Source organism: Leopardus geoffroyi, chromosome D4 (assembly GCF_018350155.1).
Source record: "Leopardus geoffroyi isolate Oge1 chromosome D4, O.geoffroyi_Oge1_pat1.0, whole genome shotgun sequence".
In the NCBI taxonomy this organism is placed as follows: domain Eukaryota; kingdom Metazoa; phylum Chordata; class Mammalia; order Carnivora; family Felidae; genus Leopardus; species Leopardus geoffroyi.
In genome coordinates, this window is record NC_059342.1 from 29,546,532 (window position 1) to 29,560,495 (window position 13,964).

Here is a 13,964-nt window from a genome sequence, read left to right on the forward strand (position 1 = left end):
TTTTTTTTTTTTAACTTGAGAGAGAGAGAGGGAGAGAGAGATTTCGAGCAAGGGAGAGGAGCAGAGAGAGAAAGAGAGAGAGAGAGAGAGAGAGAGAAAGAATCCGAAGCAGACCCTAACCTCAGCACGGAGCCTGATGAGGGACTCCATCCCACGATCCTGGGATCATGACCTGGGCTGAAATCAAGAGTTTGACATTCAACAGAGCCACCCAAGTGCCTGAAAAGCAAATCTAACCAAGGTTGTCACCTTGCTCAGGTAAGCAGATGAATTTGAAAGGACCTTATAAGATGTGGTAAGGACCTTGGATTTTCCTGTAAGAGCAATAGGAATGCTCCTGTAAGAGCAACTGAAGAATGTTTAGCACCAAAGTGGTAAAATCAGATTTGTGTTTTAGAAAGATCACACAGAAGCAGTGTACAAAATGGGCTAGAAGGGGAAACAGAAAGACCTATCTTCTAGTTACCCAAGGCCTAGTTGAATGGCATGAAAAAATGGAGAAAAGTGCCTAGATATGAGAGACACTTATAAAAACATTTTTTAAATGTTTATTTATTTTTGAGAGGGAGAGACAGAGTGCAAGCAGGAGAGGGGCAGAGAGAGAGGGAGACCCAGAATCCGAAGCAGGCTCCAGGCTCTGAGCTGTCCGCACAGAGCCCAATGTGGGGCTTGAACTCACGGACCACGAGATCATGACCTGAGTTGAAGTCAGACACTTAACCGACTGAGCCACCCAGGCACCCCAAGAAACACTTAAGATGTAGGGTAATGCAATATTTAGTGTCTGACTGAACACAGCAAAAAAAGTATAGGGAGGAATTAAGAATGGTGCTCAGGTTTCTGATTAGAGAACTAGGTGTACAGTACCATCATGCACTGAAGGAGGGAACAGAGGAGTGAGGATTTGCTTGGATAGAAAGATGAGTTCAGTTTAGGACATATTGAGTACAAGATACTTGGGACCTCCAAACGAAAATGTCCAACAAGCAATGGGCTATAGGAGACAGATCTGAGCTAAAGACATAGATGTGGGAACCATCCACACATAGAAAGTAATGAAAGCCATGGAAATGGATGACATAATCCAGGGATGATAAGAAAAAAAGACTAGGCAAAGGACAATAGGGATGTAAGAACTACGGAGGGTTTAATTGACCTGTAGACACTTAATTGAAGAAACAAGGAGGGGAGAGGGGGTTAATCATGGCAGTATTATGTTAAGGAGCAAAGTCTTAGACCCCGAGAGAACTCACGCTAGTTCTCCCGGGAAAAATTAGCAGACATGTGGTAGAGAACAGGAGGGGCGCCCACCCACTCTGTTCTTGGCTCTAGTTTCCAGGTTCAGTCTGCCACCTTTACAGTGACTACAGTCATCCAAAATAAATAAAAATCAGTAAAAATGAACTGGCAAATCATTGTTGTTCTAGTTTTCTTTTACTTAGTAGATTCAAAACTGATACCATCTGTGCAGTGTATGTTACTTAAATACAGGAATCATTCTTGTACCACTAATGCAATCCAAAACTGTATCAGGACAGCACAGACATAGTAATATCAGATGTAGTTTTAAGTTCTATAAAACAAAATGATTCTACATTTTGGATCCAGGTTTTAAAAGTACTATAGTATATGTGGTTTTGTGTAAGATTCTAAACTATAGTCAAGTTCTTAAACTAGTTTTTTTCTACTCAGGTGCTGACAGGAAAAAATATAGTTTTAGTCTGACCTTACAGGCACACACCATTTACCCTACTTTTAACTTGATTTAAACCTTAAGGGCACTCTTGCAAAACAACAAAAATGTGCAGAACTGAGGTCAATTAATAACTAGTTTCTAAAATCTACTGAAGTTTTTGCTGGACAATATCAAAATTCCCAAAATTTATAATGAGCTATAATAAAGCTTGAAGTTTTTCCAGTTTTAACTAGGATTTCCCCAAAGGATAAAAATATGTTATTTTAAGAAATTCTGATTCATCTGTATATCTCTTTAAATGCTTCACTAACAACTATTCTATTGCTAGATATGTTACATATAATAAATAACAATATTCCAGCCACATTTTAAAAATAAAAAAAAGTAAAAACTTATGCAGTTCAGTACTAAAGTTGTTAGCTATATTTAATTGTCTTCTGAGTACAAAACCTTGTTTTCCAAGCCCCAGAATAGGTTCTTTCCCGTAGTCAATATTTAACCTTTCTTCAAATAAAAGTTAACAGTATAGCTCTATTTATCACCAACATAAAACATCTCTATATGCTGAAAACTTATCTGCTTCTGAAAGCCTTTCCATTTTTCTCTATCAGCCATTCACAATGCATCTCCTAGTACAGTTTCTCCCTCACATGTTGGTTTACCTTTGCTGACATATTTTTCTTACACTTCCTACGTGGCCTGCTCCTCTCTCCCACAATGCATCCTGAACTCCTAGGAGGTAGGGACTTATCAGTCTTCTTTTTGTAAGACTGCATTCAAAAACCATTTGATATTAGTGGCTAGCTTAGTCTATGGTCTCTCAAACACAAGGAATCAAATACTTTGTTTTGTATTAAATAATTCTCAGGTGGAGTATTTACCTCCACCTTTCTCACCTTACCCTCCCTGTCCCGAGCCAATGAAAAATCAGATTAGATTCAAGCAGAAGGAAAATCAGATTAGCATAAGGCTGATTTAAAAAGAGAAGTCCAGGGGCGCCTGGGTGGTTCCATCAGCTAAATGTCCAAGTTGGGCTCAGGTCATGATCTCGCAGTTCATCAGTTTGAGCCCCACATTGGGCTCTGCGCTGACAGCTCAGAGCCTGGCGCCTGCTTTGAATTCTGTGTCTCCCTCTCTCTCTGCCCCTCCCCAGCTCATGCTCTGTCTCTGTCTCAAAGATAAATAAACATTAAAAAAAATTTTTTTAATAAAATAAATAAAATAGAGAAGTCTAAAGAATCACAAAGGGGAAGATAAGAAAAAATGATCAAAGAAAAATGGCTAAAAGGAAAATTTGAGCCAAAGATAATAAAAGGGAATAAAATAATAATAAGGCAATAATATCAGACGATGACCAAGAAAAAGAAGCCTGTAAGAAATAAATTCAATCTCTCCCTTAAGTAGATCGCTAAACCACAGCTCACAGGACAACTAACAACTTTTAAATCCCAGGCCAGGGATGTGTGGTTATCCCACCCTGGTACTTGTTATGCCAAGTATTACTGCTGACTTGGGGTGCTCTGGAGTCAACCGAGAGGACCACCATCATTTCTGTTCCCTGCCAAGAAACACATCAGTGACTGGGGGCTGGAGGGAAAGCCAGTGGCAAAGACAGCACAGCAGCAGGCCAAGGACTGCACAAAACAAGTCTGGTATTGAGGTTAAAATTAAATGAAATGGAAGAGAAATAAAGACAAGGGAGGATGAGAAGAACAAACACAGCATCAGACTGAGTTCTTTCTATATGCAGGGAAAAGCAAACATCTGGAATTATTTGGTGCTGAGTGCCACCAAATTTAAGACTTTGTTCCTGTCTTGCAATTGTTTCTCACTAACCCCATACAAAGAAAAAACAGACCTAGAGGCTAAAATGGAGAAGAGTAGTTAAAGTGGGTATAACAATAACCATTTAAAAAACAAAATACATTTTTCAAGTAACAGAGCAGTTAACTACAAAATGACTATTCCTGACTGACTTAGAGAGATGTTCATCCTAACTTCCTAAGTCAAATGAGGAAGCTGCAGACAAATATGTATAATACATGATATGTGTATGTATAAGCAGGGGAAAATGATTCCAAAATAAGTGCTGGTATAATGAGTGACTCTTCTCCTTTAAAAAAAAAAAAAAAGTTTCTCTGTTTTCAATGTAATTAAAATAAAAACAACAATGATCCCTTAAAATAAAAGGATAAATATCCCTTTCTAGGTCATTCAGTCTTTACCTGGAGTTAAATGTGTTTGGAATTTACAAAGAATCCCTTTTATAAAGAACACAGCTTTGAGAGAGCTATTTCCCACCCAGTGGGGAGATGGGGCCCCTGGCCAAGTCCAGCTGCATTATGGTGGAAAAAACACAAACTGTGAAGACCAACGGAAAGGTTTGAATCCAGCATCTCTGTTTACTAGCTTGGTGACCCAGAGCAAATTATATGAAATTTCTGAATGCTGCCTTCACTTGGCTTCGGAAATGAAATAATACCTACCTCACAGGGTTGTTCTGAGGATTCTCAAGAACAGCTCCCACATACGACATGGACTGGTAGAATGGGGTACCATGGAGAATTAAGAGGCTTGTGACCATTATTTTACTTACTATCTCATGAAACAATCTGTTCCAAACAATGCCAGATCATTTGCAGCTTTCACTGACCTACCCTTGGCCTAGGATTCCTCAGATTAACCAGTGCTCACAGCAAATCAGCCTGGTTACTGATGCTTCCTGTTTATCACTTCCAGGAGAATAAAACAGGAAAACAGGTATCAGAGAACAAATGTGTGCTTATCCAAGTTCTTTGTCCTACGGATATATAAGCAAACCCACTAGGGATAGAAAACATCTCTTTTAAAGGCACATACTGCAGAAAAGTGACCAAATGAATAGCATGATAATCACAGATACCGTTATAGACTCTGCTTGACATGCTGTGCTTTAGCCGAATTTGCACCGCAACTATTGTTCATTTCTTAGTGTTGTTTTAAAATCTTTCAGAAGCCCATCAAAAATCTTAGTAGTCAGAAGTATGCCTTGAACCTGGAAAAGCTCAGAACCACCAAGACAGAAAATAAAGAAGAGAGAATTGTTGTGAAGCAACAATCTAGAAAAGTGCTGCCCCGCAAGACTGTATGCAATAATGGTAATATTCTATCCATATCTATGTTATCCACTAAGATAGCCACTAGCCACATGTGGCTACTGAACACATGAAATGTGGCAGGTACAAGTGAAGAAATGAATTTTTTATTTTATTTTATTTTATTCCAATGAATTTAAATTTACAGAAGCAAATGTGGCTACTGACTATGATACTGGAAGGCACAGATCCAGAACCCTGGTTTAATAACTTATACTAATTCAAAAAGGGTGGTATGGGGATGAGTTAGCTAAGTAAAAAGCAAACAGACAAAAAAAGTATCCAGCAAATCACCAAAAATCAACAGAAACAGAAACCCAGTGCCATGTTAATATTCTCCTGCTCCACACAGAGTTCACCTTGATAAAGCTGAGGTCCTCATCTGATCCCAATCTGCCTTACGCTGCTCAGGCTACCATAACAAAAACAGCGTGGCAACACCGTTTATTTTCTTAGTTTTAGAATGTGGCAAGCCCATGATCAAGGTTCTGGATGACTCGGCTCCTGGTGAGGTTCCTCTTCCTGGCTTGTGGATGGCCACCGTCTCTGTATGTTCACATGGCCTCTTGTTTGTGCACATGCAGAGAAAGAGATCTCCCTTCCCCTTCCTTTAAAGCACTAATCCAGATTCTGACCCCACCTTTATGACCTCATTGAAGCTTAATTACTGCCTCTAAAGGCCTGATCTCCAAACACAGTCACATCAGGGCTTCAACATATGAATCGGCAGGGAATAGATGGAGGCAAAATTCAGTCCGTAGCATAACCTTCCACTCACCCATAATTACCTTTTTTATCATGAGTTCTAATATTCCATGGAATATATTTCTCACCCTGAATTCATAATCTTCTAGAAGGTTATTAGTCTTTTGCCTGCACTTACCACACCACCAGTTTACACCTGTGCAGGACTCTAACCCTGCCATCAGACACCTTTGCAATTTACCAAGGTTAAAACTTAACTTGGACCCTCAAAATGGCTTAATTCAAAAAGAATTAACACAGCAGGCCTAAAACTCATCTCCTCAGAAAGGAGTGTTTGTAACACTGGGACTCGGCTGGACTCTGGGAACTTGGATACTGGAAGGGTTCCCACCTCCCTAACTATTAAGAGGGACTCACAGTGCCTAAGCTGTTCAGACAATGTGATTTATGCTGAACATCTACTTTCCTACTAAGGGTCTGGAATTTGGTACCTGCTAGGCAGAGGATGACTATGTGATCAGCCCCCAGTAAGAACCTTGGGCACTGATTCTCTCTAATGAGCTTCCCTGAGGGATGACATTATACACGTTGTCACAATTCTGCTGGAGGAAATATGTCCTGTGTGACTACAAAGGCAAAAGACTCTTTAGAAGCTTGTGCCTGGTTTCCTCTGGACTTCATCCCATGCATCTTTTCCCATCGCTGATCTTGCTTGGTGTCCTTTCCCTGTAATCAATCATAATCATGAGGACAACTACATGCTGAATTCTATGAAGTCTTCCTCGTGAATCGTCAAAGCTGGAGTAGTCTGGAAGACCTCTAACACTTCAATCAATGCACTGTCTTAACTCACATCACCAAACATCTATCCCTACTAAAAGAACTCCATATACCTATATTTTAATCTTCCCAGGTTCCACTCCAACCCATAATTCTTTCAGCCCTGGCCTTATCCAGTCCATTTTCTACAATTATCACAATCAGGCTAAGATGACCATCACCTCTCTATATATCAGGGCTTCTATAACTGGGGTGAATATTCTCTAAGAGATAGGGGCGGGGTTTTTTTCTTAATATGAAACTGTTTGTTTCCTAAATCTTTTAGTAAAAAAGTGTTCCCAAGCACTTCTCCATGTTCAGCCTCATTTTACTTGATCTTTCTACAAGGGAAGAAGCTACAGAGCACTCTATCTGCCTGTAAACTTCTTCTTCCTCCAAATACCCATAAATGTTAGTGATCCAGGGGGTTCCATCTTCTGGCCTCTTTCATCTCACTTTTCACAAACCATTCCATTTACTTTCATAACATGAGCTTCTACTGATGATCCATCCACCTTTAAGTTCAGCTCTATCACCTGTCCTAAGCCCCAGAATCTTACTTCCAACCACTTAGAGGATAAATATATCTATGGAGCCTATGAATCACTCAGACTGATATTCTTCTTAACATGTGTGCTCAAAAAGATCATCTAGGTCTGTTTGCTTTACAGTTCAATTGATATGTCTACAGCTACTATATCACAGCAATCCTAAGTTCTAGAAGCCTCTGAATTCTTTCTTTAACATGTCGTTTTGGTATTACAGCCTACCCTGTTCTTATTTAGTAGTTCACTATTATAGTAGAGCCTGGTGCAAAGCTATGCACAGACCAGATATTTAATAAATATTCATTCAATAAATTAATATCATCATCCATCTATCAGACCTGCAGCAAACAGAATGGAACACCTTTCTGGTAGCATGGCTGCATATAGAAATGTCACTACCGGTAATCCCAATTTATTAGTTATATATGAATCAGAAATTTCAAAACACAGTTTGGAATAACAAGCAAGCCATTTTAGGGAGAAAATATATACAGAAAACATATATTTAAGGAAAAAGAGAGGTGTTTGCTGGAGGAACATCCAGATATAGATGGCCAGACTAATAAACACAGGTTTCAATCCTTCCTGAAACCCTATAAAGATGACAATAAAGAAATTTACTTTTCTTTTTCTTTCTTTCTTTTTTTTTTTAAGGCATAAACTTACATGGATGAAGAAAATAGAAAAGGAGAAAACAGTAATAGAATTTCACAAGCTAGAAAGCAGATAGACAAGTGGTGACTGACTTAATAGACTGGAAAAAAACAGAATCCCAGAGGGACAACAAGAAAGCTAAAACCAGCTCATTGTACATCCCATTTTATACTGCTGGGCCAGTAACAAGATCAGGAAATAAAGAAATCTGGGACATCTGGAAATAGGGATGAAGGAGACCAAAAATAAAGTCAACTGGTTTGAAGTCTATCTAAGAGGCAGTTAGATATCCACATTCCCACATCATTCCAACTCTTGGCAGTCCAGCCCCAACCTGACCAAAAAGAGGTGATTTATTTTCTGGAGATGATAAAATGCAGGGTCTCTGGACCAGGAGTCAATAGCTACAGTTGAGAGCAGAGCTACAATTCAACAAATGGGGGCAGTGAATGGGGTGGGGTAGAGGTACAGGGTTAGAAGTTACATAAAAACATGTAAACTGGGATACTGAATGCTGACATCTGCCCCCTCCCCAAATTTCCTACCCCACTCAATCTGACTTACAGTTGACAAGCAACTCTGATATGCCTACTGATATGTGAGAGTTCCCCAAAACTTGGCCAAACCTGACCATCTCAATGGGAATCTAAGTCAGTTAAGTGTCTCCCATGCACTCAGAATGAGACTTTTAGTTCCCTGTTGCAAATATAAGCATACAACCAAGGACTGATTACCAGACATCGACATCTGAAGAAACCTCTAACATAAAAGAGGAAACCAAAATATACAGATAAAAAGCAACATGGAAGTCACAAGGGGGGGTGGGGGGAAAGAAAGAGACTTTAAAATCTTTTTCCAAAAGTCTTAACGTTAACATTTTCAGAATACAGAAGAAATAACACTATACCCATGACATAAGGACAGAATATTAACAAAAGAACATTCAGAGAATGATTCTGGAAATTAAACATACCATAGTAGAAATGAAAAACTCAATAGAAAAAAAAGAATTTAGGGGAGCCTGGGTGGCTCAGGCGGTTAAGTGTCTGGCTTCGGCCAAGTCATGATCTCAGGGTTCATTAGTTTGAGCCCTGCGTCAGGCTCTGTGCTAACAGCTCAGAGCCTGGAGCCAGCTTCAGATTCTATGTCTCCCTCTCTCTCTGCCCACCCCCCCCCCCACTGGCACGCATGCATATGTGCGCGCTCTCTCTCAAAAAAATGAATACGCATTAACAAAAATTTGTTAAAAGAAACAAAAGAATTTAAATTTGAAAAAATTTCTCATAAGTAGAGCAAAAAGACAATGTGAGAGAAAACAGGAGAAAGATAAGAAAATCAGAGGATCAGTCCTGGAGGTCAAATTCCAAACAAAGGGGCTCCAAAGAAAATGGAGGAGAGGATACAGTGAAAACAAATTTTCTCAGAACTAAAAGACAAGAGTCTCCAGATTTAAAGGGCAAACCAAGGACCCAATACATTGGATGAAAGGAACATCATAGCACACCATAGCACACCACATAAAATTGTAAAAACATTGGAAGGTAAATGGAAATGCAACAATGCCTTCACAATTTTGAAGGAAAATTGTTTCCAACATGGAATTCTATATTCATCAAACTATCAATCAAGTGTGACTAGAATAATGATACATTCAGTAGGCAGTGACCAGTAAATAACTCACCTTTCACACACCATTTAAGAAGATACTAGAGGATATCCACCACCAAAAGCAGGGAATAAACCTAGAAAGAGAAACAAGATGTGGTATCAGAGAAAGGACAGAAGAATAGATGATAATAAAGGAAAATCCTAGAATTACTGAGAAAAGTTTTAAAACAGGAAAAGAAGCTTTTGTATCTGCCCAGATTTCCTTCCCAAAATGCAGAATTTTATGTAAACACTGAAAGAATTCAAAGAAACCTCTACAAACTCTTAAATTAAAAAGAAAAAAAAAGGGGGGGGAAAGAAAAAAGAAAGGAGGAGACAAAAGCAACAGCAATCATTGAGGTATACACCAGTCTTCTATACTGATAGAAAAAGCCAGTTCTTCTGATCAGCTCTGCGCTTCCACGGTTACCAACTTTAGGTTACAACATGGTATTTGACAATGGTTGGCTTCAATTCTTCAGATCAGAAAATGTTTAACAAAAATTGAAGAACTAATGTAAATAAGGGAGAGTCAACTGCCTCCTCTTGATAAAAATGTTGCCTCTTTTTAATCAAGGACTAAGGATAGTTTAGCAATAATCATTTAACTGTTCTATTACCCAAATTAGAGGCTTCCTCAACAGTCCAGTAGAGTAATTCAGTAAAGGCAAATGGAATTTTAAAACGCAGTCATCAATAAATAAGCAAACAAAAGCAAAACAATCACACACACTCCCAGAACTATTTGACCCAGTTCATTCAAAGAGCTTCCAGTGGACTCTTGTATACTTAAATTTGACACAAAAAAATCATACCAGATTTCATAAGAAATCAAAGCACAGAACGTAGCTCTAGAAAATACTATATCGCTCAACTGATACCCCACCAGTAACCACACTTAAGTGGAAAATAAGGAGAAAAACAAATTAGAGCAGTGCAGATTTTGAAAACTTGTCCTACCGCAGTCTAGCTGAAAGACAAGACCACAAGAAACATGCTCAAAATCATTTAGAATAAAATTCTTCCCTTAAATACAGCATTCTAAATTGTCAAACTGATATAATTCTAAAATAGCAACTCCTTTTACTTTTTTTAATTGACTAAGGCAATTGGATTCCATTAACAGCTAATTTTTGCCAAACTTAATTCTAACAAACTAATTTAAGAGACCTTAAATAAAGAATAAAATACTTATACCGTATTTTTGCATTCCTACAATTCAAAAGCAATAGGATCAAGTTTTTTCAGGGTGTGAATAAACATGCCACACTTCAGGTTAAAAACATATTCTATTCCAAAATTAGGAGTGAAAATAAAGCTCAAAAAGAAATGACTTCCCAGCCTTGAATTCAGTGGCATTAATATTAATGACAATCCCACTCATTTCAAAGGCATGTCCCAGAGTGTTTATATTATGAAAAATGGCTCTGGAATGTCATCTTCAGTAAATTTTAAATTGTTTAATCTGAGGTTTTGCTAGATTTGTAACAGCTGCAGTTGTGTTTACAACTATAATAAGATCTTTACAGCATGGCACTCCTTTACACATTTTTTAGATCTGGTTGGTACAAACATGTTGTACTGATCAATGGAAATGAGTTTGGTATCTCTCTATAGCTACAAATTTAGTCAGAATAAAGTTTTGTTTTGGATTAACATTGTACAACAAATGCATCATAGACCTTAAGAAGTTTTATGGTATTGGTTACAGAGGGATAGGACAGAAACTTCCATTCATATACAAACATTTAGAAAATGACTCAATTTGTGTTTGTGGAATTCAAATTTTGTTTGGGGAGAAAATATGCATATCAAATACACTGTGGATCTAATTTACTTGCTGGCATTCTCAGGGTCTCAGGGCAAGTTACCAAGCAGAAACTGGTTGGGCAGTATTCAAAAAACTACATTTCTTCTAATACCTTTATTTACACAGTAGAAAGATGCAACAAAAAAAGTCTGCCAAAGACTTGGCTCAAGAATATTCCAATAGGGAGCATCAGCAATCCTTGGCCATGGGGCTGCCGATGCAATGAGAAGAGCACCAGACCAGAGTCAGTTTCTGGGGGTAATGATCAACAGCTTTGCCACTAACCTCAGTTTCCTTCTCTGTAAACATTTCAAAGAGAAGTTATTATTGAAGGTGAATGTTTTCTGCTAAAATAAGTTGAGTATGGGTAACCAGAAATGCTCGGCTCCTTTAGAAACTGAAAAGGTTATCATGCTGTAATAACTAAGACATATTCAAAAATTACAAAAACAGAAGTAACCCCAGAAGTTCTTCAGCACTATCCTCTTTTTGGGCCATCTCTCAGGAACTTCTAATCCTGGTCCAAATTAATTTTTTTGAAAAGCCTCCACTCTATTTTTCTTCTTTTTTTAATGCTTCTCTTACCTTGGCACATGTGGTTACTATCAGAATCAAATACAATCTGTATGAGAATAATTTGGAAAGTGCAAAACACATTGAACAGGGCTTATGACCAAAGTACTACTACAAATGAACCAAGAAACCAAAAGAAATTAAAAAAAAAAATCCATGCTTATAAAATCAATTAATTTTTTTAAAAACAATAGGACAAAAGCTCTGATTTCTGAAGGATATATAGCATATTATTGTTCAGGAATAATAAAGTTTCTACAGTATGAACTTTGAACTTACCAGAGAACAAAGATTATTGTAGCAATTTCCACAATAAGTATGATAAATTTGTTCAGAATTACCCATTTTCCCCCCTAGGTATTACTTTGACAACTGAATGCATTTCAAAATGATTCAAGTGTTACTAAATTACTTCAGACAAAGGTCATAAATTAAAATAACCAGAATGGGTAAGTTAAATGAGTAAAGCAATCAGATGGGCTTGAGGCTACTGGAAGACAAGAGCACCATCCAAAGAAGATAGCCAGAACTTAGCTCCTACCAGCTGCTGCCAAGAGAAGTCAGATATAGTTGCCAGACTGCCTTAATAGAAACCCAGAAAATACGGATTTTAAAGGTGAAATTGCTTAGTGTTTAAATGTTTGTAAATGACTCAAAAAATCTTAAACATCAAGCAAGCCACACAAAACTTAAATGCAAAGCAAATACGCTCTCTGCCTTATCATCTCCACCGTGTTTTATATGGATTTACTTAAAATACCATTACAAGGTAGACACGAACTTTGGTGACTTTTTTTTTATTATTATTATTATGAGCAGCATGTGCAAGAGAGGCAGAGGGAGAGAGAGAAAATCTCAAGCAGGCTCCATGCTCAGCACAGGACTTGACATGGTGCTCGATCCCACCACCTGGATCATGACCTGAGATGAAATCAAGAGTCAGATGCTAAACTGACAGAGCCACCCAGGCACCCCTGGTGACTTTTTTTTTTTTAATGCTTCAATCATACTATGACTTATGTTAATATATTCCACAAGGTTCACTTTTTTTTTTCCTTGAAGTAAAATTGGTATGTAATGTTATATTAGCTTCAGGTATACAAGATGATTTGCTATTTGTATACACTACAAAGTGATCACCACAGTAAATCTAGCTACCATCCACCACCATAAAATTGCCCTGTTCACCCATTTCATCCACCCCACCGTCTTCCCCTCTAATAACCACCAATTTTCCATATCTATGAGGTTTTTGTTTCATTTTTTTGGATTCCATATATAAATAGAATCATGTACTTGTCTTTCTCTGACTGACTCATTTCACTTAGCATAATACCCTCAGATCCATCGATGTTGCTGCAAACGGCACAATTTCATTCTTTTTTATGGCCAAGTAGTATTCCATTGTATATATATCACATATTCTTTATTCATTTACCTATTGATGAATATTTTAGTTGTTTCCATATTTTGACTACTGTAAATAAGAACTACGATGAACACAGGGGTACAATATATTTCTGATAGTGTTTTCATTTTCTTCAGATAATAGATCATATGGCAGTTCTATTTCCAATTTTGTAAGGAACTTCCATACTATTTTCCTTAGTGGATGCACCAATGTACATTCCCAACAGCAGTGCATAAGGGTTCTCTTTCTCCACATCCTCAAAAACTTTTTTTGATAATAGCCATTCTAACAAGTGTGAAGTAATATATCACTGTGGTTTTGATCTGCATTTCACTGATCAGTGATGTAGAACATCTTTTCACGTGCCTGCTGGTCTTCTTTGGAAATATGTCTATTCAGATACACTACCCATTTTTTAATCAGAATGTATGGCTTTTTTGCTATTGACTTGCTTGAGTTATTTATTTTAAATGTTATCGCCTTATCAGATGGATGATTTGCAAATATTTTCTCCCATTCAGTAGACTGTCTTTTCATTTTGTTGATGGTTTTCTTTGCTGTGCAGAAGTTCTTTTAGTTTGATGTAGTCCCATTTGTTTATTTTTGTTTTTGAAATCAAATCCAAAAATTAAATGTTAAGACCAATGTCAAGGATCTTACCACCTATGTTTTCTTCTAGGAGTTTTATGGTTTCAGATCTTACGTTCAAGTCTTTAAACTATTTTGAGTTCATTTTTATGTATGGTACAGGATAGGGGTCTAGTTTCATTCTTTTGCATGTGGCTGTCCATTTCCAAAACCATTTATTGAAAAGACTTACCCAGTTGCAACTCATGGCTCCTTTTCAGAAATTAATTCACCATATATGTGTAAGTTTATATTCTACCCCATCAATGACTGATTTTATGCTAATAACATACTGTTTTAATTACTATAGCTTTGTAGTATAGTTTGAAATCAGAAAGCA

At 37.6% G+C, this 13,964-nt stretch overlaps 1 protein-coding gene across 5 annotated transcripts in view; it reads right to left on the bottom strand.

The window, feature by feature from the left end:
* The window catches only part of FANCC (FA complementation group C), a 276,077-nt gene that overhangs the window by 240,647 nt on the left and 21,466 nt on the right, over nt 1-13,964 (bottom strand). For 4 of the 5 annotated variants that reach the window (XM_045470322.1, XM_045470325.1, XM_045470326.1 and 1 more), the window contains exon 2: nt 9,238-9,298. The exons of the other annotated variant lie outside the window; for it this stretch is intronic. The gene's annotated coding sequence lies outside the window, so the exon portion shown is untranslated. The remainder of the gene's footprint in view (nt 1-9,237; nt 9,299-13,964) is intronic. 5 annotated transcript variants of the gene reach the window in all.